Source organism: Jaculus jaculus, chromosome X, assembly GCF_020740685.1.
Source record: "Jaculus jaculus isolate mJacJac1 chromosome X, mJacJac1.mat.Y.cur, whole genome shotgun sequence".
NCBI lineage: Eukaryota > Metazoa > Chordata > Mammalia > Rodentia > Dipodidae > Jaculus > Jaculus jaculus.
Genome location: NC_059125.1, coordinates 4,343,307 through 4,368,552, shown reverse-complemented (window position 1 = coordinate 4,368,552; position 25,246 = coordinate 4,343,307). Strand labels below are relative to the sequence as shown.

The window sequence follows — 25,246 nt, the reverse complement described above, 5'->3', positions numbered from 1 at the left end:
AAGAAAATGTAAAATGACTGGAAAGTAGAGAAGCCCTAAATGAATCAAAAGAAAGCAGAGGCCAGATCTTGAAAAGGCTCAGTAGGCCCAGTGCTGCTTTTATTTATTTAAAAAAAAAAATCCTGTCTCCTGGGAAACTATTGAAAGTTTCAAGCAGAGGTGTGACATGAAATGAAGTGCTGCAAAAAGCTGAGAATTTCAGCTCAATGAAATCTGAATAATGTGCTAAAAAGGTCATGATCTCTGCAAGGTAAAATATTCTTCTCATCTCATTAAAATTTTTGCATCTGCTTCTTTGATGGATTGTCATCTGTGGTACTCTTTTCACTGTTTTTATAGAAATTATCTTTAATTTTCTAAAGACTCCTTTTCTCTTTTACCATTTTGTTAACCTTATATAGGAATGTCAATTCTATTTATAACCGAATTAAAATATTTTTTCTAACAGTTTTAGCTCTCTTCCATATTTTAACTTAAAACTGCTAGTTCCTGGCCCCTCCACCCAATCTGTTGAAGATATTTAATGTTCTAATGAAATGTTTCATTAAATATCAACATTAAATCGACATTATTCTTTTGTGTTTTCTAACACAGTGTTTTAGATCTACTTTAATATTTTTCATCATTATGTTCTTTAGTATTTTATGAAATAACATTTCAGTACTTACAGTGTCTTTCAAGACTTTTGTTAACATTGTCTAGAATCACCAGACGTCAGGAAGTGTACCATTTTCAAATTGGGTTCACATCCTGTGACTTGGTCTTTTATATGAAATTATTCTGTGGCTTACTTACTGTGTTCAAGCTAGTGCATATATTTTAAAGTTCTGTAAAGGTGTAATTTTGTATATCCTTATTTTCTTTCTCCTATAGTAAGCATCCCCACAACTTCAAGTTTCTTTTGGTTTTTTGAAGTAGGGTCTTGTTCTAGCGCAGGCTGACCTGGAATTCACTATGTAGTCTATGTGGCCTAGGGCTCACAGGGATCCTCCTACCTCAGCTCCTCAGTGATGGGATTCAAGGTGTGTGCCACCACACCTGGCTGTTTCTTTTTCTTTTTTTTTTTTTATAGTCTCATTTGGTCAAGAGGAACCTTGAATGTTCTTTGTAACTGACAGGGATTAGGAGTAAGATAGCTTTTTTACTGGAGTCAGTTAGGAGTACAGGCCCAAGAAAAACATAGGTGCCAACCTGCCACGGCCAGACTAGAAAGAATTAAAATGGCCATTGGGAACCATTTCTTGGTCCTTCATTCTGTGTCTTCAAGCATGTGTTTCTACCCGCTCCCAGGTTGGTGGGCCCTTTTAAATTTGTGCTCCTTTCCCGAATGTCCACGAACCAGTCATGGTGTCCCTATATACCCGAATTTGGCAATGAAGCTAATCCCGAGTAAGTGCCCAATTTACACCTCTAAGGCTATAAAGAAACTCAGGCCAGGCTACCACAGGACAACCTGTTCAGGACCCATATGTGCTTAGTTAGGGAGCTTTACTGCTTTCTTTTCCCCCTCTTACATTTAGGAGCTGGGGAGATGGCTCAGTGGTTAAAGACACTTGCTTGCAAAGTCTTCCTGGCCCCAGGTCCCCATCCATCCACATGAAGCTGGATGGGCATTCATTTGCAGTGATAAGAAAGCACACACACACACACACACACACACACACACACACACACACACAAATAAAAATTAAAATATTTAATCTTTCATAGTTTACCCTTCATGTCTGTTTTTTTTTTTCTTTCAATTCTTTGCTAAAAACGTGGACAGGAACTCCAGGTTTAAAAGGCAATAGGCCTGTGGAGTTCTGAACTCCTGATCCTCCTAGGATTAAAGGTGTGCATCACTATACTAGACAAGTTCAGTTTTTTTTTTTTAAATAGATTCTTTCTTTAGCCCAAGCTGTCTTGGAACTCACTCTGTAGCTCAGGCTGACCTCGAACTCATGGTGATCCTTCTGAGTGCTGAGATTATAGTTGTAAACCACCATGCCAAGCTATGATGTGCATAAATATAAGTATATATAGACTGGAGTCACCAGGTAGGTGGTTGAAATTATAGGCTTTAGATATTGTCTTTATTACCTTCTTAGCTTTAGGGTTGTGTGTGGGGGGGGACTATGTGTGGTAAGGTTAGTGATTCATTCCAGGAGTTTTATCTAAAAGTGAAGAGGTTTTAGGTTAGAAATAGAGGTTGATAGTAAATGGCTAATAAATGCCCAAAGGAAGCCCAACATAATTTGGTTCATAACCTATAAGAGTCCATTTCTGTACAATAAGAATGTTTTTCTTAGCCAAGGTCATGTAGTCTGTAGGATCTTTAATCCCCATGTAGCTTCTTTAAAGAACTTCAGCTCACATTCTCTATTAAGCATATTCTTGAGTACTTCTTGCTATAAGAGTCCATTACTAAACTTGAAAAAGTGTCTTCACTTTTCTCTGGAATAATTGTTAAACTGGGTTCAGAATTTCGAGTTGACATTTGTTTTCCCTCTTTACTTTGATAATGTAATTCTCTTGTGTTTTGACAAGTCTTAATGAGAAGTCTGTAGTTAGTTTGCTTTTAAATCCTCTGTAGGTAGGTTATTATCTGTCCTCTTGGGTTCCCTTTTAAGACTTCCCTTGTTTTTGATCTGCAGTTTCTTTGTACTATCTTTAGCCATGGATTTGTTTTTATTTATCTTGAATTTATTTGATTTATTCCATTAGATTGAGGGATTCCTGATACCTTTAGTTGTGGGGAAAAAATCTCTTAAAATACTGTTTCACTTCAATTGTCCATCTCTGGAAGTTTTATTTAGATATGAGCACCTAATTATATGACCCATGTTGCTCAAATGTTCTTTTTTTGAGGCAGTATTTCACTCCAACTCAGCTGACCTTAAACTCACTCTGTAGCCCAGGCTAGCCTTCAACTCATAGTGATTCTCCTGCCTCAGCTTTCGGCATGGTGGGATTATAGCCATGAGTTACCACATCTAAGAATGTTCTTTTTTATATTTTATTTATTTATTTGAAAGAGAAAGAGGGAGGAGGGGGAGGAGAGAGAGACTGGCCATGCCAAGGCCTCCAGTCATTTGATACATACGTTTCTCCCCCACATCTTATGTGGGCTCTGGGGAGTTGAACCTAGGTTCTCAGGCTTTGCAGCAAGTGCCTTAACTGCTAAGCCATCTCTCCAGCCGTCTAGCCCTCTAAGAATGTTCTTTATTATTTAATATCTACCTTTTTTTGACAGATTCCTTGGCTTTTAACTTTTTCTTTGGAAAGAAAAGTTTATTATTTGAGAGAGAGATAGATAAAAAAGTAGGCAGGTAATGAGGGGGGGGAGGGAGGGAGGGAGGGAGGAATGGAAAGAGAGAGAGAGAGAATGGGCATGCCAGGGCCTTCAGCCCTGTAAATGAATTCCAGATGCATGTGCCCCTTGTGCATCTGGCTTATGTGGGTTCTGGGGAATCAAATCGAGGTTCTTTGGCTTTGCAGTCAAGTGCCTTAACTGCTAAGCCATCTTTCCAGCCCCTAAAATAATAGGATCTTTTGAATTCAATGCTTTTTGGGAGTTTTTGCTTATTTTCTGATGAAACTTTGACACTCTGAGAGTAATATGAATTTCTTAGCAACAGCAGGAGATTCGGCTTGGAGTTTCTGGCTGTGCCACTGGAGTGGGTCTCCCCAGGTGAAGCTGGCATTTTGATTTTCACTATAGGAGAGAAGATAGGTTAGTGTGAAGTAAATTTGCTGTTTATAAAATGAAGGAGAATACATGCATTCACAGAGACACAGAGGAGGGTGGGTGTAAAGACAGACATGTGTTCAAGGGCCTTAACAGTAGTTATATATGTGATTTTTGTGCCTTTTAAAGTTATGCTATTTAAAGTTTGTAGTCTAGAACTAAGTTTAAAGATAAAGTTAAAATGAGGCCTTCAGCCTGTCTCCCAGCCCTCACCACCATGAGAAAGAGGGTCATGATGCAGAGAAAGCAGAGGAGTTGAGGAGGCTGTTTATTGGTGGTCTGCATTCTGAAATTACACATGCTAGTTTGAGAAAACATTTTGAGAAATGGCACACTCACAGATTGAGAGACACCCCCCCCACAAGACCTTCTAGAAGCTTTGATTTTCTGACTTATATGTTGAAGAGGTGGATGTAGCAGTGTGTGTGCTTGGCCATACAAGGTTGACAGGTATGTAGTAGAACCAGAGAGTTGTTTCTAGAGAAGATTCTGTAGCGTGCTGTTCTATAACAGTGAAGACAGCTTTTGTTGGTGGGATTAAAGAAGACATAAAAGAGTATATAATCTGAGAGACTACTTTGAAAAGTATAGCAAGATTGAAACCATGGAAGTGATGGAAAACAGGCAGAGTGGGAAAAAAAGAGATGATTTGCTTTTGTAACCTTTGATATCTGTGATACAGTTGATAAAATTGTCATTCATATCACACTATTGCTGGAAATGGTGGCACATGCCTTTAATCCCAGCACTTGGGAGGCAGAGGTAGGAGGATTACTGTGAGTTCGAGACCACCCTGAGACTACATAGTGAATTTCAGGTCAGCCTGGGCTAGAGAAAGACCCTACCTCAATTAAAAAAAAAACACACTATTAATGGGCCTAATTATGAAGTGAAAGAGGTCCTTTATAAACAAGAGATGCAGTCTGCTGGGTCACAGAGAGAGGTTAGGGAGTGGCTATAGGTTGTAAAGGAAACTTTGGAAGTAGTGGAGGTAATTTTGGCTTTGATGGAAACTTCAGTGGATGAGGTGGTAGTGGAGGAGGATGATATGATGGTTCCAATGAAGAAGGAAATTTTGGTAGTGGTAATTATGGTAGCGGTGAGAATTATAATGATGGATATGAACAGTCAGATTATGGACCCATGAAGGGGGGCAGTGTTGGTGGAGGAAGCCCTGACAGCGCCTATGGTGGTGGTTATGGGTCTGGTGGTAGATCTGGTACTTCACAGGGTTTTAAAAGCAACAGAAAAGGGCTAATAATTCTTAGCAGGAGAGCAAGGAGTTGTCAGGAAAGCTGCAGGTAACATTGAGACGTCTTTCCCAAATGCATTAGAGGAACTGTACAGATCTCTCACAGAGCTGGGTGTAGTGGCATATGCCTTTAATCTTACCAGCATGCAGGAGGCAGAGGTAGGAGGATTGCCATGAGTTCAAAACCAGTGTGAGACTACATAGTGAATTCAAGGTCAGCCTGGGTTAGAGCTAGACCTTACTTACAAATGCAAAAGGAAGCAAAACAAAAATCTGCCACAGAAGGAACAATGATCCAATAGTCAGAGAAGTTACTGCAGCGTAAACAGGAAAGCTCTCTCTTAAAATATCTATGTCTATGTCTATGTCTGTATCTATATTATATATAGAGAAATGGCTTACAGTGCTTGCCTGAAAATTCAAAGGACCAGGTTCGATTCCATAGTATGCATCTGAAGTTTGTTTGCAATGACTAGATGCCTTGGCATGTTCTGTCTGTCTCTCTCTCTTCCTCCCTCTTCCCCGTCCTCTTTGTCTATTTAAAATAACTCAACTCCTACCAAACCAGATATCCAGAGACACAGAGGCTCCCAAGACCTCATCACTGAAGCAGACCTAAAATGAACCCAACATGGCTCAAGGAAATTTGCGGAAGAGGGGGCGGAAAGAATGTCAGAGCCACAGGTTGGGACATGATACACAGAGACATTGCCTCCTACCCATAACTGATGGCTAACCCCACAATGTAGGACCCATATACCCCAACAAGGAGGGTCCCTGTGGAGGGGGGAGGACAGGGAGGAGGCTAACAATGGTACCAACTTGACTATATTCACTGAGTACTCAACTAATTAAAAAGGGAAAAAATGAAATATGGAAATAAACTATGGGAATGTTTATTATGGGCCTTACCAATAAATTCAATGAGAATATTGCTGGTATTTAACATTTTTCAATTACTTGTCTCCTTTATCTAAAGAGTTTTCTTTTGTAAATGACATTATAAATGTGGTTTGTGAGATGTACTATTCAGGTTCACAAATGAGAAAGGAGTGCTAATGTCATTTCAAAAAAAAATCTTACTAACTAGGTTGTAAAGATTTACGGCCGATTTTTAAAAAAAACACAACTTGTATTCTTTTTTTTTTTTTTAACTAAGAACATACTTAATATGGATATATTGTGTTGGTACCATCCTCTGGGAGTCCTCAGTGGGGTTGCTGGTATTTCCTATGGGGTTGTGACAGCTGTACTCAGGTATTGGGGGTGGGGGTTAAGGAAATGCCTCTGGGCGTGACATCCCAACCTGTGGCTCTTACAGTCTTTCTGCCCCTTCTTCTGCAAAGTGGTTAATGCTTTTGATGTGTTGTTGAATTCAGTTTATGAGGATTTTGTTCAGGATTTTTTGCATCTAAGTTTATCAGGGATATAGGCCTGTAGTTTTCATATATGTATATATGTATGTATGTATATATAAAGAGAGAGAGAGAGAAAGAAAGAGAGAGGGGGAGGGGAGGGAGGGAGAAAACACGGTGCACCAGGGCCTCAGCTGCTGAAATCGAACTCCAGATGCTTGTGCCACCTTGTGGGCATGTGCGACCTTATACTTGCTTTACTTTTGTGCATCTGGCTAACGTGGGATCTGGAGAGTCAAGCGTGGGTCCTTAGGCTTCACAGGCAAGCACCTTAACTGCTAAGCAGTCTTTCCAGCCCATTGTTTTCTTAACTTGTATCTGTGTGGTTTTGGTAGTAGGGTGATGCTAGCTTCATAAAAGGAGTTGGGGAACATTCCCTGTTCTCCAATTATGTGAAACAATTTGAGAAAATTAGTTTCAGTTCTTCAATGAAGGTTTGATAGAATTCAGCTGAGAAGCCATCTGGTCCTGGGCTTTTCTTTTTGGGGAGGTTTTTGATTACCTTTTTAATCTCCATGGATATGATAGGTTTGTTTAGGGGATTAACCTGCTCTGACTTTAGTTGTGGTATATTGTATGTGACTAAGAATTTCTTCCAGATTATCCAGTTTTGTGGAGTAGAGGTTTTGGAACTATGCCCTGATGATTCTTCCAATTTTGTTGATTTCTGTTGTGACCTTTCCCTTTTCATATCTGATTTTGTTAATTTGAGAGTTCTCTTTTTTCATTTGATCAAACTGACCAAGTGTTTATCAATCTTGTTTATTTTTTCAAAGAACCAGCTCTTCGTTTCATTGATTTTATTAATAGTTTTCTTAGTTTCCAATTCATTAATTTCTGCACTGATATTATTTCTTTCTATCTTGAGGTCTTAGGGTTGGATTCTTTTTGTTTTTCCAACATCTTTAGGTGGATGGTTAGGTTATGAATTTGAGACCTCTCTGTCTTTGTTATGAAGGCATTTAGTGCTGTGAATTTTCCCCTAAGGAGTGCCTTCATTGTGTCCCATAAGTTTTGGCACAATGTGTTCTCATTGTCATTCATTTCTAGAAAGTTTACAATTTCTTTTTTCATTTCTTCTACACACCATTCATTGTTAAAAAGTTCATTCTTCAGGAACTGGTGGAATTCCTGATGTGTCTCTTTTTGTTAATTTCTACTTTTTTTTTTCTTTTTGTTTTTTTTTTTGAGGTAGAGTCTCACTTTGGTCCCAGCTGACCCGGAATTAACTATGTAGTCTTAGGGTGGCCTCAAACTCATAGCAGTCCTCCTACCTCTGCCTCCTGAGTGCTGGGATTAAAGGCATGCACTACCATACTTGGCTTTAATTTCTACTTTTAAAGTATTACAATCTGATATGATATAGGAAGTTACGTCAATCTTTCTGAATTTATGGAGGCATACTTTATGGCCTAATATATGATATATTTTGGAGAAGGTTCCATGGGCTTCGGAGGAGAATGTATATTTTGCAGAATTGGGGTGGAATATTCTGTAAGTGTCCATTAGGTCTAGTTGATCTATGGTGGTGTTGATTGTTGTTTATTGTTTCCCTTTTGATTTTCTGTTTGGGTAATCTGTCTATTGAAGTCCCCAACTATGATGATGTTGGTGCTTTATTTTGTTCTCAAGTAGGTTTTATTTTATAAACTGTTGTGCACTTGTGTTTGGTGCATATAGATTTATGGTTGTGATGTCCTCATGCTGGATCATTCCATTGATAAATTAGAAGTGGCCTTCTTTGTCCTTTTTGATTGCTTTTGGTTTGAAGTCTATTTTATCAGATATTAATGTAGCAACACCCACTTGTTTCTTAGTTCCATTTGCTTGGAATATCATTTTCCATTCTTTCACCCTGAGTATGTATCTATATTTAGTGGTGAGATGGGTTTCTTGAAGACAGTAGATAGAAGGGTCATTTTTTTTCTGATATACCCTTTTATCTTGTATTTTTTGATAGTTGAATTAAGATCAGTAATATTTAAGGCTATAACTATGTGGTTTAATTTAATCCCTGCCATGATATGATCCTATATGGAATTTGGTGCTTGCTTGGGCTTTGTACTTTTTTGAGCCTGCTCTAGTTTTGGTTATTGTAATCTTTTTCATGTAGGCTCTTGAGGTTAGTTGGTTGATTCTTCTTTGTGGAGTAGTCCCTGAAGTATTCTCTGTAGGTTTGCCTTTGTTCATAAAATCATAGAGCTGACTTTTTCATGGAAATTTTTCTTTCACCATCTATTATGAGGGATACTTTTTCTGGGTACAGTAGTTAGGGTTGGAAGCCATAGGTTTTTAGACTGTCAAGTGTTCCATTCCAGGCCCTTCTGGCTTTCAGAGTTTCCATTGAGAAATCTAAGGTAATTCTGATGGGATTACCTTTGTTTGTAGTAAGTTGTTTCTTCTTGCTGATTTTATTACTCTCCCTTTGTTGTCATTGTTATAAGTTTTGGCTATGATATGCCTTGTAGAGTTTCTTTTTTGGTCCTGTCTGTTTGGTGTTCTGTGGGTTTCTTGTATCTGGATGGGCCTCTCTTTTGTGAGATTGGGAAAAGTTTCTTCAATAATTTTGTTGAATATATTCTCTATGCCTCTGGCCTGGATTGCTTCCTCTTCCTGTATACCCATGCTCTGGATGTTTGGTCATTTTAGGGTATCTCACTCTTCCCTTATATTGTGTTCACATGGTTTTTTGAACTTAGCAAAGTTTTTGTACTCCCCATCAATTTCTTCTGTCTTGTCTTCCAGCTCAGAGGTTCTGTCTTCCACATGAGTGACTCTGTTAGTGAGGAATTCTAGAGAGGTTTTTAATAGCTCTGCTTGATTTTTTGTTTTATTTATTTATATTTTGTACTGTGTTCATTCCTTTTGTGAAGTAAGATTTCAGATTGAGGTTTGATTTTTCTTGATGCTTCTGGGAATTCATTCTTGTATTTGATCATGTCTTGTTGAGCTTAATCAGGTGGTTATTGAGATCCTCTATTTGTTGACTCACCTTCAATTCATTTATCTCTCTTTTGAGGTCTCTCCAATTAAGTTAACCTAGTGACAAAAGCTGTGTGCTCTAAGAGACGATTCTGCTCAATTTCACTTATGCAATTTTTGGTTATTTGATGATTTGCTTCCAGTTCAGCAATTCCCCTGACCATGGTCACATAGCTTGTTGTGTTTTCATTTTAGGATTCAATATTTGTTGTTTTTCTGTTTTCATTTGAGGCTCCATTGTGGGACTAGGCATCCTTGGCGAAGATCTCTCAGTTTTTTGATATTCTTTGTTTCTTTCTTTCTTTTTTTTTTTTTAATTGTGGTCTACCCATCAGGGTAAAAGTTTTATTTCATTAAGGAGGAAGCAAGTATTTGTCCTTGAAGAATCTTCAGTGAGTGTTCTGTTTAAACTTTTTGAAACAGAGTGGAGTAGGATGTGGTTATAACCACAGGTGCTCACATTGTGGGGGTTGCAAGTATATCAGGGTATTTGGGGAACTGGGAGCTGAAGCCTACTCACTCCACTTGCACACATTCTTCAGCACAGGGGAAGTGGGGATTGGGGAGACAGGGGTTGAGGAACCAGCTCCCCCAGTGGCCCATGCACCTTTTGGCTCAGGGGAATAGAGAGTTGGAGATGCAGGGGTTGGTCAGTCAGGAAGCTGGAGCAAAAGGCTTCCTTCTGCAGCATTCACACAGGGTCCAGGCTGCCCCAAGCCAGCATCAGGGGTACTGGAGCCAAGGAACTGAGAGGTGGGGAACTTATAGGGAGCTCTGGCCTACTCAGTCCCTTGTATTCTCTTTTTAATTTTAATTTTATTTATTTATTTATTTATTTATTTATTTATTTATTTATTTATTCGAGGGGGTGGAATGGACACACTAGGGCCTTCAGCTGCTACAAATGAAGTCAAGGCATTTGTGCCACCTTGTGCATCTGGCCTATGTGGGTGCTGAGGAATCAAACATGGGTCCTTAGGCCTCTTAGGTAAATATCATAACTGCTAAGATATCTCTTCAGCCCAAGACATAGGTTTTGACCATAAATATGGGTCATTAGCTGTTTTTTAAAAAAATATTTATTTATTTATTTATTTGCAAGGAGAGGGAGAGGGGGAAAGAGAGATTGAGAGAGAGAGAGAGAGTGTGTATGTGTGTGTCTGTGTGTGTATGGGCCCTGCAAGGCCTCCTGTCATTGTAAACTAACTCTGGACCCATGTGCCACTCAGTGCATCTGGCTTCATGTGGGTACTGGGGAATTGAACCCAAGTTGTTAGGCTTTGAAGGCAAGTGCCTTAACCACTGGACCATCTCTCCATCCCTGGTTGTAAATATGTTGATTTTAAAAAATAAAATGGTTGTAATTATATTCCCATTGTACTGAGAGTCTTCATCAGTGGGATTTTTGGTACTCATTATGGGTTGCTAAAGGCCTCAGTCATTTTCTTTGTGTATGTGGGAGGGGGAGACACAGTGCCTCAGGCTTTCCCCATGCACCCTGAGGCTCTTACAGTCTTTCAGCCCCTTCTTCCCCAATGTTCCCCTGAGCCTTGCTGGGCCCTTAGCTGTTTTAATACTCTTGTCTGAGGTATTTATTAGAGAACTGAGGATAGCTTTTTGCAGGTCACCTTGCAACAGTTTGGCCAACTTGTGATGAGATTCTTGACTTTTAGCTGGTGAGGGACTTACATCAGCTCTCAGGGATTGAAGGGCTCTTTTCTTTCTCATACCCTCATAATTTTCCCTATCTTTCTGTCCTGCCTCCTATATCTATGTAGAGCAAAGATATGGGCTTTCTCTTGTGCTTTGGCCACTCTCATGGCACAGTCTTGGCCTTGCATGTGTAGCATTTGTTTTTCCCACCCAATGTCAGCTCCTTGTATTCCTTGACTTTATGTTGCTGTTTAACTGTCTGCTTTTTTTCCCATTCGTAGACTTTAGGCAACTTCTCCAGTTTCCTGGCTTTATAATCATTTGAGTTTGTAGTTTTTGGTGTAGAGGACAGAAGTGAGCAGGTGTTTGCCCTGTGAAGAATTTCATGCAATATACTTCTTGGCTTTGCACCACTCCTTTCTATTGTAGTTTTGTTCCTCACTATTGGCCCTCAACCGGCTAAGAACCAAGAAATTACAAGCACAGACAGACATTCTCTATCTTGAAAGGATTATTTACCAAGTGTTCATTTAGGTGTTGTGTGGAACAGTGTTTATAGTCTTCAATAGGAATTGTTATTTAAATAAATGAGTTAGTTTTCCAGGAAACACTCACAAGTCTGTTTTATTCCCACTGTGTATTTGAAATTCATGTTGATTTGTAAGCTTTTAAAAATATTTTATTTTTATTTATTAGACAGAGAATATGGGTGCGCCAGGGCCTCTACCCTCTGCCAATGAACTACAGGAGCATGTGCCATCATGGACATCTGGATTTACGTGGATACTGAGGAATTGAATCTGGTTCCTTAGGCTTTGCAGGCAATCCCTTTAACTACTAAGCGATCTTTCCAGCTCAGCTTTTTAAAAAACTAATTAATTACAGGAGGTAATTTCTTTGGGAAGGTGTATATTAACATTCTCAGAAGGGAAACAAGAGAAGGAAATATAGTGGTTTCCCACTTGCATTGGTGTCCATTTTCTGCTGCTGTAATGGACAGAGTGGGTGAACAATAAAGACTAAACATTTAGCCATGCTTGGAGGTGCGCACCTTTAATCCCAACACTCAGAAGGAGAGGTAGGAGGATTTCCATTTCAAGGCCAGCCTGAAGCTACATAGTGAATTCCAAGTCAGCATGGGCCAGAGCATGACCCTACCTTAAAAACACCAAAAGAGAGAGAGAGAGAGAAAGAGAGAGAGAGGGAGGGAAGGAGGGAGGCAGAGAATAAATGTTTATTTGACTCCTGTGTCTGCAGGCTGAAAAGCTGAGGGCATGGTGCCACCATCTGGTGAGGTTCTTAATGCTGTGTTCGCCCATAACAGAAGGTTAAGTAAGCTCCTACAAGATCAGGAGAAGAAATCAGGCCAAAGCCATCCTTTTTTATAACTCACTCTGTCAATAATTATATTAATCCATTTATTCATGACAACTCTCAGGACCTAATCAGTTCTTGAAGATTGTACTTTTTAAAATGTCAATTACATTTTAACATAAATTTTGGAGGGGACATTGAAACCCTGGTGGATTGTTTCTTACAAAGCATAGTCACTGGTTTCATATGTGTATGAAGTCATCACCACTCACATTTGGTATATGACCTTGACTGAACTCCTTTGAGAAGCCAGTACTTCTGTCTGATTTTCTTTGTCTTATGGAAATATCTATAAATTTATCAGACCTACTCTCTCCTTGTTCCAGAAGATGTGAGGCTGCTTGATGATTGACTGCTATTTGAGGCCAGGCCCTTGGCAAGGACCCTTGGTTTCACTGCAGTTGGTCTGACAGTCTTTTTCTATTGGCTACCTCTTCTCTTTGTGCCTATCCTGTTCTTAGGAGTTCTCAATGGGAAGTTGCAACTTTTGTCCTCAGAACCTCTTGTGGGTGGAGGCCAGGGATGCTTGCAAGCATCCTAGGATGCACAGGATCTCTGCCTGTAATACAGTTGCCTGGCCCCAAATGTCAGCAGGGCCGCAGTTGAGTAACCTTATTGTATCTGTAGTTTCACTTTTGACTCCTTTCATTTTCTGTGCCCATTATCTCATTTCTAATCCTAGAAAACCTTCCCTGAACATTATTGTCCAGTTCTTTCCTGACTACCTAACCTTCTTATCCTCCTCTAAGCTACTAAGAGTGATCAATATGTAGTCTGTCTGTCTGTTCTCAAACTTGAGCTGTTGCTTTTGGACTTCCCACTCCCCATCACCGCATATATTGTTTTTGCTGAGATCATTTGTGAGTTCCTGTATGCTTCATCTAGTAAACTCATTTAATTCTAATTTACTTGGCATTTCTCTTGCACTTGGTGCTTTATCACTGTATGCATGAGACAGTATATTCCCTTGACATGTGTGTTCTCCATGTTCTCCTCTTATATTTCTTTCTCTTCCTCCTTTCCTTTGATCCCCTAAGTTGCTATACATTGATTGCTATTACCTAGAATTTTTTTCTTCCCAGAGTTATTATAGGTTATCCTCAGTATTAAGTACTTCATGATTTATATACAAGATTTCAAATGTATTTATAGGCAGATGTTTTTATAAATTTTTAAAATATTCTCCAGCTTTTCCCTGTAAGTTAGAAAGGTACATCTGTATATCCTACAGGTAACTTACACTTAACATGTCTAATGTGAAGTACATCATTGTCTGCTTAGATTTACTCCTTTATTTAAAAATTAACATGCACACCTTTAATCCCAGCAGTTGGGAGGCAGTGGTAGGAGGATTGTGGCCATGAGTTTAAGGTCACCCTGAGACTACATAGTGAATTCTAGGTCAGCCTGAGGTAGTAGAGTGAGACCCTACCTCAAAAAAACAAACAACAACAACAACAAACAAATCCCCCCAAACAAACAAACATCGTCAAGTCTCCATAAAAGACACTACACTTCCCAAGGGTAGTTAGTGGCAAGTGATGATTGCTGGGAGAGGGGGAGTCATATTCTTCAGTGATATAGCTACTGGGGGGGTGCCCATTTTCCAGTAAATAACCTTCCATCCATGATCATGCAAGTGACCCTAATTTAACTCAATGGGTTAGTAAAAACAAAAACAAAAACAAAAACAACCAACCAAAAACCACCAAGGCTTGAAAGAAGGATGGAGACTGAATGGGAAAAAGAAGAGTTTTGATGGGAGGGAGAGGGGGAAGAAAGAGGGTAATTGGGAGGAATGATATCAAAATGTATACATGTATGAAAGTGTCCCCCAAAAGCTACTGTTCCTTAAAAAAAAAAAAAGTAAAAAAGAAAACTTACTTGTTAATGGTTCTGACATTTGCCCCAGACTTCCAAGATAAATACTGGAGTCTTTACACTCATCTAAAATGGCATGGTGGCACATTCCTTAAATCCTAGCACTTGGGGCTGGAGAGATGGCTTAACGGTTAAGGCACTTGCCTGCAAAGCCAAAGGACCCGGTTCAATTCCCCAGGATGCATGTAAGCCAGATGCACAAGGTGGTGCATGCATCTGGAGTTTGTAATGACTAGAGGCTCTGGCACGCCCATTCTCTCTCTCCTTCTATCCCAGTTTTTTCTCTCTCAAATAAATAAATAAAAGTAAAATAAAAAAGATCCCAGCACTTAGAAGGCAGAGGTAGGAAGGCCACCATGAGTTTGAGGCCACCTGAGACTACATGGTAAATTTCAAGTCAGCTTCAGCTAGAGTGTGACCCTACCTCAAAAAACAAAACAAAACAAAACAAAAAAGTTATGATTTGACCTGCATGAAAGTGTACTACTGCTCCTTTGCTAATGGGAGAAAGACTAAATTCCCTTATATGGCTCATCATGCTTTCCTTGTTAGATAATCTGCCTCCTTTCCTCAATCCTTCCAATTTTAAGCACTATACTCCCACACATAGTTTTATATAAAATTTTGTTTCAGTGTTGATATTTTCTTCTCTTTTTAAAAATATTTATTTTTATGTTTTACAGTGTTTTTATGAGAGAGAGTAGGAGACAGAGAAAATTGGCATGCCAGGGCCTCCAGTCATTGCAGTCAAACTCCAGACATGTGTACCACCTTGTGTGCATGTGCAGCCTTGAACACTTGTGTCACCTTGTGCGTCTCTGGCTTACATAGGATCTGGATAGTCAAACACGGGTCCTTAGGCTTTGCAGGCAAGCATCTTAACCTCTAAGTCATCTCTCTAGCCCCTACATTTATAAAAATATTTTTTATTTATTTATTACTTGACGGGGGGAGAATGGGCATGCCAGGGCCTCTAGCCACTGCAAATGAACTCCAGATGCATGTGCCACCTTGTGCATCTGGTTAACATGGGTCCTGGGGAATCAAACCTGAGTCCTTTGGCTTTGCAGGCAAATGCCTTAACCACTAAGCCATCCCTCTAGCCCCTACTTTTTATAAAAGTTTTTTTAAAAATTTTTTTAGCCGAGTGTGGTGCCACACGCCTTTAATCCTAGTACTTGGGAGGCAGAGGTAGGAGGATTGCATGAGTTTGAGGCCACCATGAGAATACAGAGTGAGTTACAGGTCAGCCTGGGCTAGAGTGAGACCCTACTTCAAAAAAAAAAAATAGAGAGAGACAGAGACAGACAGACAGACAGACAGGCAGAATTGGTGCACCAGGGCCTCAGCCACTGAAATCGAACTCCAGGCACTTGCGCCACCTAGAAAGCATGTGCAACCTTGCACTTGCCGCACCTTTTGTATGTCTGGCTTATGTGGGTCTAGAGAGAAATTGAACATGGGTCTTTAGGCTTTGCTGGCAAATGCCTTAATTGCTAAGCGATCTCTCCAGCCCTCCTCTTTTTTTTTTTTTTTTTTTTTTTAAGCAGGGTCTCACTCAAGCTCAAGCTGACCTGAAACTTTCTCTATAGCCCAGGATGGTTTCTAATTCCTACTACTTCTGCCTCCACCATCTGAAAAGAAAAGATTCTGTAACCAAAAGTAGGAGTATCATTAATATATGGATATGAACATTAAGAGGAGTGCTTACTAGGCAGTTTGGTGAACATAATACATGCATTTAGCCAGACACCAGTAGACATTATACCTCTAGGGCTCATGACTTCACCTGTCATAGGTTTTCAATATCAGGGATGTATTCCCTCCCATGGAGTGGGCCTCCAAGCCAATTAGTGAGTGGTTGGTTTCTCTCATAACAGACATGCCACTCTTGCACCTGTTGACCCATTTGGCCTGGCTGGTCAGCCATTTTAAAGTAGAACTTATGGCCCAATATCTCATGTGATTTTCCCATTTTCTCTGTGGTGGAAATAATGGAAAATATTAAATTTGTGTGTACACTTTTGATTGTCTTCTTAAAGCCTAAATCTTGGATTTTTCTTGAGAATCACTACAGGAGATGGTAGAATGGATGGTTGATGATTCTCATGGGAATGTGCTACACCTATAAGGGGTGACAAGGAAATGCTGATGAGTAGTTACCTGAAGGAAAGTTTATCTGTTAAAGAATTGTATTGTGGGCTCAAGAGATTGCTCAGTGGTTAAGGCACTTGCCTGCAAAGCCTAAGGACTTTGGTTCAGTTCCCCAGTACCCACATAAGCCAGATGCACGTGGAGGTGCATATGTCTGGAGTTCATTTGCAGTGGCTAGAGGACTTGGCACACCCGTTCTTTCCTACCCCTGTCTCTCTGCCTCTTTCTCTCTGTCTCTCAAATAAAAATAAATAAATCAAAGTTCTGTTGGCCAGTGAGTTGATTTTCACAATTACTAGTGAGATTGAACATTTATTTAATTCATTAGTTAGTCACTTATATTTCTCTTTCTGTATTACCTTTTTATGTGAATAAAGACTCCCATCCCCCTTTAATGCCCCTTTTCACAGTTCATGAATTCTTTTAATACAAAACAAGTAAATGCTTAAGCTGTATTGCTCATATTTTTGTTCCAGTTGAGATATATTATGAACTGATTCTTGGAAGATCAAAATCTTTATTTTTGTTTGGGGAGTTACTGGGGCCTTACACATGCTAAAGCAAGTGTGTAGCAGTGTCTTATTGCTGGGACTGCCAGCTGACCAGAAGCAGCTTATAAGAGGAAAGAATTTATTTTAGGTTTATAGTTTTGTGTGTGTAGTGGTTTGAATCAGATGTTCCCCATAAACTCATGTGTTTTGAGTACTTGGTCCACAGTTGGTGGCAATTTGGTATGTGTAGCTTTACTGGAGGAGGTGATGTGTTCCTGAGGACAGGATTTGGGTGGTATAGCCCAGTTTCCCCTTGGCAGAATTTGGCTCTCTCTATTGCTGCTGTTTTCTGTCTGCTGTGGCAGAAGTAATGTCCAGCCTCTTGCTCATGCCATGCTTTTCCCTGTCATTATGAAGTTTCCTCTTGAGACCGTAAGCCAAGGTAAATCCTGTCTTCCTATCAGCTGCTTCTGGTTGAGTATTTTGTCCCAGCAATCGTAAGGCAATTGCCACAGAGGGGATGCTCTTTCAAGGTGGAGAAAGCATGGAAACCTGCTAACATCTTCATAATCAAAGGCCAGGAGGAAGCAGGCTTAGCAAGCCAGCCCTCAACACCTCGTGGCCTGCACCAGTAAGCCTCAAAGCACGTCCCTAATGATAGAACTTCTCTAGCAAGGGTCTGCCTCCAAAGGACTCTACTCCACTATATGGGGACTAAGGTTGAGGCTACTGGGGACATTTTCCATTCAAACCACCACACTGGATGTGATGACACATGCCTTCTAATTCCAGCACTCAGAAGGCAGTGGCAGGAGAACTGCTGCAAATTCGAAGCCAATGTGAGCAACATAGTGAGTTCTAGGCCAGCAGGGCTACATAGGAAAACCCTGTCTCACAAAGCAAAAGAAGTGGCTCATACAAGGTGGCTATGAGAACTAATTAAAATAACAGGTGAAGTGTCCAGTACAGTACTGCCTACATAATAAGCAATTGTAAATATTAGATTTTTTTGTTCATTCTTTTTATCTGACAGGTTATTAAATTAACTGGAAATCTATATCTGAGAAAGAGAAAACATTGTCATATGTATTTACTGAACTATTGCTAAATGAAGGGTATTAGGCCAAATTACTCAAGGGATAAAGGGATGTTTAAAGCTGCTTACTTAACTTTTTACATTTTTAGCCAATCTTCCCTTTTTTAGCATGCTATTCTGAAACCATTTCAGTCTTTCAACTATGTAATTTCATTTGAGCAAAGAACACTTTAAAGGTTTCTTTGTCACATTTAATCCATTGCATCTCTATAAGAGTAGTTATTAGCTCCATTTTTAAAAGAAATTTATTTATGAGAGAAACAGAGAGACAGAGAGGGAGAGAATCGGCACACCAGGGCCTCTAACCACTGGATACAAACTCCAGATGCATGTTGCCACCATGTGCATCTGGCTTATGTGGGTTCTGGGGAGTCTAACCTGGGTCCTTAGGCTTTGCAGGCAAGTGCCATCTTTCCAAGCCCCTATTAGCTCCATTTTCTAGATGAGGTTCCTGAAGGGTGATTTGCCCAGCTTCTGACAAAGGTGAAAGTAGAATATGCAAGGATGTAGAATGCTCACTATTGTATTTCTAACATTTGTAGGGGCTTCATGAATATTTGTGGCATGAGAAATTTTTTTTTATTAAATGTTATGTTAAGCCGGGCGTGGTGGCGCACGCCTTTAATCCCAGTACTTGGGAGGCAGAGATAGGATCACTGTGAGTTCGAGACCACCTTGAGACTACATAGTGAATTCCAGGTCAACCTAAGCTAGAGTGAGATCCTACCTTGAAAAACCAAGAAAAAAAAATGTTATGTTAAAACATTCCTAAATCTTACCTCTACTGTTTCACTGAATTTCTTTATATATTATCTGTTTGGAGCCTGTGTTGGTGGCCCACACCTGTATTCAGGAGGCTGAATCAAGAGGATCAGGAGTTTTATGCCAACCTGGGCTACATGACTGCAAGGGGCTTGTAGGTCCAGGGTAGATGACCAATTGATTGTACTTTTAAAAAGCAATTATGGGGCTGGAGAGATGGCTTAGCGGTTAAGCGCTTGCCTGTGAAGCCTAAGGACCCTGTTTCGAGGCTCAGTTCCCCAGGTCCCACGTTAGCCAGATGCACAAGGGGGCGCACGCGTCTGGAGTTCGTTTGCAGAGGCTGGAAGCCCTGGCGCGCCCATTCTCTCTCTCTCTACCTCTGTCTGTCTTTCTCTCTGTGTCTGTTGCTCTCAAATAAATAAATAAATAAATAAAATTTTAAAAAAAGTTAAAAAAAAACAATTATGTATTTATTTAGAAGGAGAGAGAGGGTGGAGGGAAGAGGAGGGGGAAGGGAGAAAGAGAGGGGTAATGGGTGCACCAGGGCTTCTTGATATTGCAAATGAGCTCCATATGAATGTGCCTCTTTGTGCATCTGGTTTTTTGTTGGTACTGGGGCATTGAAACTAGACTGTTAGGCTTTGCAAGCAAGTACCTTTAACCACTGAGCAATCTCTCTAGCCTTGATTATACTTTAAAGTGACTGCTCCTAATAGGTTTTTCATTTTGGTTTCTAGTAAAGTAGGAAAAATTATTCTTAGAGACTTGAGGGGAATACTTTTTAGGTAGATGGTATAGAAAATACATGAATTTTAATGAAGTGATTTCTATGTCAGAGTTCACTGTATTTAGCTTTTGTAGTTGATTGTCTTGGATATTAAAATAAGGCATTCTAGTAAGTGTTCAAATCCATTCTAGGATTGGATGTAAGGTGTCTGCATATTGAACACTACAACTAGTCTTGAACCTGCTACATTCACTCTTTTTTTTTTTTTTTTTTTTTTTTTTTTTTGGTTTATTGAGGTTGGGTTTCACTTTGGCCCAGGCTGACTTGGACTTCACTATGTATTCTCATGGTGGCCTCGAACTCACAGTGGTCCTCCTACCTCTGCCTCCCGAGTGCTGGGATTAAAGGCATGCGCCACCAAGCCCGGCTCTCACTCCTTTCTTAAAATAAATTATTTCCACAGGTAGACCTATTTCTTGCCTTTTTTAAAACCTCAGTTCATTTTTTCTACTCAGGAGGCATCCAGTGAGGCTTACAATAGCTGTTGGCTTATAAAATAGTATAATAAAGGTACAGCTTGGGCAGGTTGAAAAAGACCTTGGATTGATTGACATTTCCTAGCTCTGTGACCAAAGGAGAGAGTAGCTAATGACTTTGGGACTGCTTTCTTTTAAAAATGTGAGGATAAATATGATAATATATGTAAAGATATTCTTCAAGCCTGCCATAGGGAAGTGTTCCAGAAGCACTAGTTATATACTGTATGACTTATCTTTTAAGGATATATACATACATACATACACATACACACATACATGCATACATATACATACAGACATACATACAATCTTTCAGTGGCTAAGTGTGAGGATTTTGTAACCCAGCATCCTGGTTTTGATTTTGATTTCAAGTTCTGTCACACCCTGGCTTTGTCACTTTGGGCAAGTTAATTTCTCTTTTAGTCTCTTTGTTACTAGCATGAGCTTTCTGGTAATAAAGGACCATAAGGGATTCTTGTGAACATTCAATGTTAATATAAAAATGTTAATATAAAAAATATAAAAAGCAGTTAAATTTCCTTGCTTGCGATGCCTGTCAACCCAGGTTAAATTCTCAAGCCATGATGTAAGCCCCATGCAAAAAAAAAAGGTGGGGGGAGGCACAAATGTCTGGCGTGCGCACGCGCGTGCACACACACACACACACACACACACAGGCAAACAAAAATCCTATGAAATTTTACTGTGCCCAGATTTCTTTTATTTCAAAATTTATTTATTTATTTGTTTTATTTTTTTGGAGTTTACATTTGGGTTTATTTCTTCTGAATTCCAACAAAGGATGTCATTGATTTAGAGTTGTTTTGTCTCTAAAACCAAGGTTGAAGAAAATAACTTAATGAATGTCTTTGGCTTCAGAGACACATTGCCTCTAGCATGAACATTTGATCAACATGGCAGTGTGAAGCCAGTTACAGGTTTTTACTGACATAAACAAGATAAATTTTGCAAGCAGAGAGAGATAGAAGACAGACAGGAAGAATGGGCATTCCAGGGCCTCCAACTGTTGTAAACGAACTCCAGACACATGTGCCACTTTGTACGTGTGGCTTTTTGTGGGTACTGGGAAATCAAACGAGGTTCCTTAGGTATTGCAGGCAAGCACCTTAACCACTGAGCTATCTCTCCAGCCCATTAAAAAAAAATTTTTAACATGTGGGGTTTTAACCAGGTAACTTTTTTCTAAGTCCTTTATCTCAAGTGTATGATTTTTCTAGTGGTTGTGATACCTACTCAGTGAAATCGTGAACATGAAAATATTATAGAGATTAATACTATAATAATCCTTAAATCTTTCTCTCTCTTTTTTTTTTTTCTTGCAGTGCTAGGAATTGAACCTACGGCCTCACACATGCTAGGGTAAGTAAGCACCCTTACACTGAATTATATTCCTAGCTCATTACTCAGTATTTAAATCATTTTATAGGCGTGAGTTATACCATTAGAAAATCTGGCAAGAGGTAACTGTGTATTAATTTCTCATTATGACACAAACTCCCTGATCTCATCACCAATTTATTATTTAAACTTGAGAAAATCAGCTTCTCAAAATTAGGAACAATTTATGTTGTTATAGTGAGATGGAAAGATTGGGACCAAAAAGACATTTGGTATTTTTCAGGAAGCATAATTTCCTTTTTTAAAAGAAACCTTTTTTCTTTTTTTTTTTTCTCAATTTGAAACCTTTTTTGTTTTACAGATACTTAGTTTTGGTTGACCACTCCCTGTTCTCTCTGATCCTCCCTATTCCTCTTATATTTGCCACTCCCAGTATTTCGCTTCAGTTTCATATCACTTATGATTTATGAACTTCTTTATACCTTTCCCTTGAAGCGATTTTTTTTTCCTTCTTATAGGCCTCTCCTAGTCCTCTTGCTTCTACACACTTTTCCTTCCACATAAACACGCAAATAGAAAGATTTGAACCTAGGATCCTGTATTACCTCACTTAATATTTTTCAGTTCCATTCACTTATTCCTGCAGGCTTCACAATTTCATTTTTTTTTTTTTGTAGCTGAGAGGAATTCCATTGTGTACATGTACCACATTTTCATTATCCATTTATCCATTACATGGGTGTCTATGCTGATTATATTTCCTGGCTATTGTGAATAGAGCAGTAATAAACATGGATGTGCAAATGTCTCTGTAGCAGTGTTGAGTCCTTTGGGTATATGCCTAGAAGTGATATAGCTGGCTCATATAATAATAGTAGTTGTATGCATTTTTTAGAAACCTTGTGATGATGGTTTATATTGTTAGCTTGACAGGACCTAAAATCACCTGTGAGTTTTCTGGATTAAGCAAACCTCTGACCACCTCTGTGAGGGTTTATCTTGATTAGATTAATTGAGGTGGGAAGACCTACCATAACTGTGGGCATTGCCATTTTACAGTTGGGGTCCTGGACTGTATAAAAAGGCGAGATCCAGCTGAGCAGCAGCATTCATTGCTTTCTGCTTCTTCATTGTGAACTGAATGTGACCAACTCTGCTTCAAGCTCCTGCTGCCATGCCTACTTTGCCATAGTGGGCTCTAACTGGCAACTGTAGACTGAAGCAAACCCTTTCTCCTATTTTTTTTAGCTTTTTGTATTTATTTGAGAGAGCAAGAGTGAGAGAGAGACAGACAGACAGACTAGACATACTAGGGCCTTCAGCCACTGCAAACGAACTCCAGACACATGCGACAATGTGCAATTGTGTCACTGTGTGTCTGACTTACGTAGGACCTGGAGAATCGAACAGGAAAGCACCTTAACTGCTAAGTCATCTCTTCAGCTCCTTTCTCCTAATTTTTGTCAGGTTATTTTGTCCCAGCAATAAGAATCTAACTAATACAAGCTTCCATATTCACTTTCATAATGGCTATACCAGTTTGGACTCCCGCCAGCAATGAATGAGTTCCTCTTTTCTTGGCAATATTTCCCCTGGTGCTTGTGCTTGTGTGTATATAGTATTTATTTTTGAAGAATGGTGTCGTTCTAGCCGAGGCTGTCCTGGAACTCACTCTGTAGCACCAGGCTGGCCTTGAACCTATGGAAGTCCTCCTACTTCAGCCTCCCCTTTGCTACATTAAACAAAGGTGGGTACCATCATTCCTGGCTTATATGTTGTATTTTGATCCAATTTATTTTTGAAGCATGGTCTTATTGTAACCCAGGCTGACCCAGAACTCACTCTGTAGCCCAGGTTGGTCTCTTACTCATTGCAATTCTTCAATCTCACCCTTCAGAGACTTGGGATAAAAGGTGTATATCATCACACCTGGCTTCAAATGTGTTTTCCTGATGATGGACATTCTGACAGTGGTGAGATAGAATCTCAAAATAGCTTTAATTTGCATTTCCCGGTGGCTAAGGATGTTGAACACATTAAGTATTTATTGCCCTTTGTATTTCCTCTTTTGAGAACACTGTTCAGTTCCGTAGTCCATTTTTTTCAAGGTAAGGCTTTACTGTAGCTCATGCTGACCTAGAACTCACACTGTAGTCCCAGGTTTGCCTCAACCTCATAGTGTGACACCATGCTTGGCCCATTTTTTATTTTAATTAAACTATTGTTAGTTTTTGAGTTATTTATATATTTTAAGTGTTAATCTTTTGTCAGATGAATAACTGGCAAAGATTTTCTCTCATTCTGTTTTTTTTTTTTTGTTTTTGTTTTTGTTTTTTTTTTTTTTCAAGGTAGGGTCTCATTCTGGTCCAGTCTGACCTGGAATTAACTCTGTCATCTCAGGGTGGCCTTGAACTCATGGCAATCCTCCTACCTCTGCCTCCCGAGTGCTGGGATTAAAGGCATGCGCCACCACGCCCGGCTCTCTCATTCTGTAGGCTACCTATTCACTTGGTTATCTGTTGGTTATACAAAATATTCTTATAATTTCATTAGGTCCCATTTGTCAGTTTTTGACCTCCTTTCCTGTTCATACAATTTAATTCTAACTCTACCTATTTTTTCATATTTAGTTCAAATTCTGTCTCATATAAAACATGACCTTCCCAGTATGAATTAAGCACTCTCTTCCTTAAATATTGATAGCCATTTGTATTTATATAACTCATTTGATAATAGAATCTGAACTGTCCCATCTTTCCTGTCTTCATCTTCAGATGGTTAATGCCTAATGAAATCAGCAACCAAACATTTATTGAACACTTTATATGGGCCTAATGCCTAAGTAAAGTTTTCATGTATACCAGTATTTTTTTTTAAACAACTGGAATAAGAAAGTTTCAGAAAGACTGGGCTGGAGAGATGGCTTAACAGTTAAGTGTTTGCCTGTGAAGCCTGAGGACCCCAGTTTGAGGCTCGACTCCCCAGGACCCACGTTAGCCAGATGCACAAGGGGGCGTATGCGTGTGGAGTTCCTTTGCAGTGGCTGGAGGCCATGGTGTGCCCATTTTCTCTCTCTGTCTCCCTCTTTTTCTCTCTGTATGTCACTCTCAAATAAATAAATAAAAATAATTTGAAAAAAGAAAGTTTCAGAAAGACCAATATGTGCTAGGTTTCATGAGTGATTCTTTTATGCATAATGAAGTATGACAGTGGTGATTTGTTGATGTAGCATTAATGTTGAAATTGAGTTCAAAACATTATTTTCCTTTTTCAACCAATCTACAACTTATTGGTGGTTACTAGATTTTTTTTTTTTTTTTCCCGAGGTAAGGTCTCACTTTAGCTCAGGCTGACCTGGAATTCACTATGTAGTCCAAGGGTGGCCTCGAACTCACCGCAATCCTCCTACCTCTGCCTCCTGAGTGCTGGAATTAAAGGTGTGCACCACCACGCCTGGCATGATTTTTTTTTTTTTTTTTTTTTTTTTTTTTTTTTTTTTTTTTTTTTTTTTTTTTTTTTTTTAATTTTTATTAACATTTTCCATGATTATAAAATATATCCCATGGTAATTCCCTCCCTCCCCACCCCCACACTTTCCCATTTGAAATTCCATTCTCCATCATATTACCTCCCCGTTACAATCATTGTAATTACATATATACAATATCAACCTATTAAGTATCCTCCTCCCTTCCTTTCTCCACCCTTTATGTCTCCTTTTCAACTTACTGGCCTCTGCTACTAAGTATTTTCATTCTCACACAGAAGCCCAGTCATCTGTAGCTAGGATCCCCATATGAGGGAGAACATGTGGCGCTTGGCTTTCTGGGC

General features: G+C 39.5%; 1 protein-coding gene across 3 annotated transcripts in view; it reads left to right on the top strand.

Annotated features, from left to right (window-relative positions):
* Positions 1-25,246, top strand: part of Cdkl5 (cyclin dependent kinase like 5) — a 233,979-nt gene that overhangs the window by 16,390 nt on the left and 192,343 nt on the right. For 2 of the 3 annotated variants that reach the window (XM_045140408.1, XM_045140406.1), the window contains exon 2: positions 21,400-21,436. The exons of the other annotated variant lie outside the window; for it this stretch is intronic. The gene's annotated coding sequence lies outside the window, so the exon portion shown is untranslated. The remainder of the gene's footprint in view (positions 1-21,399; positions 21,437-25,246) is intronic. 3 annotated transcript variants of the gene reach the window in all.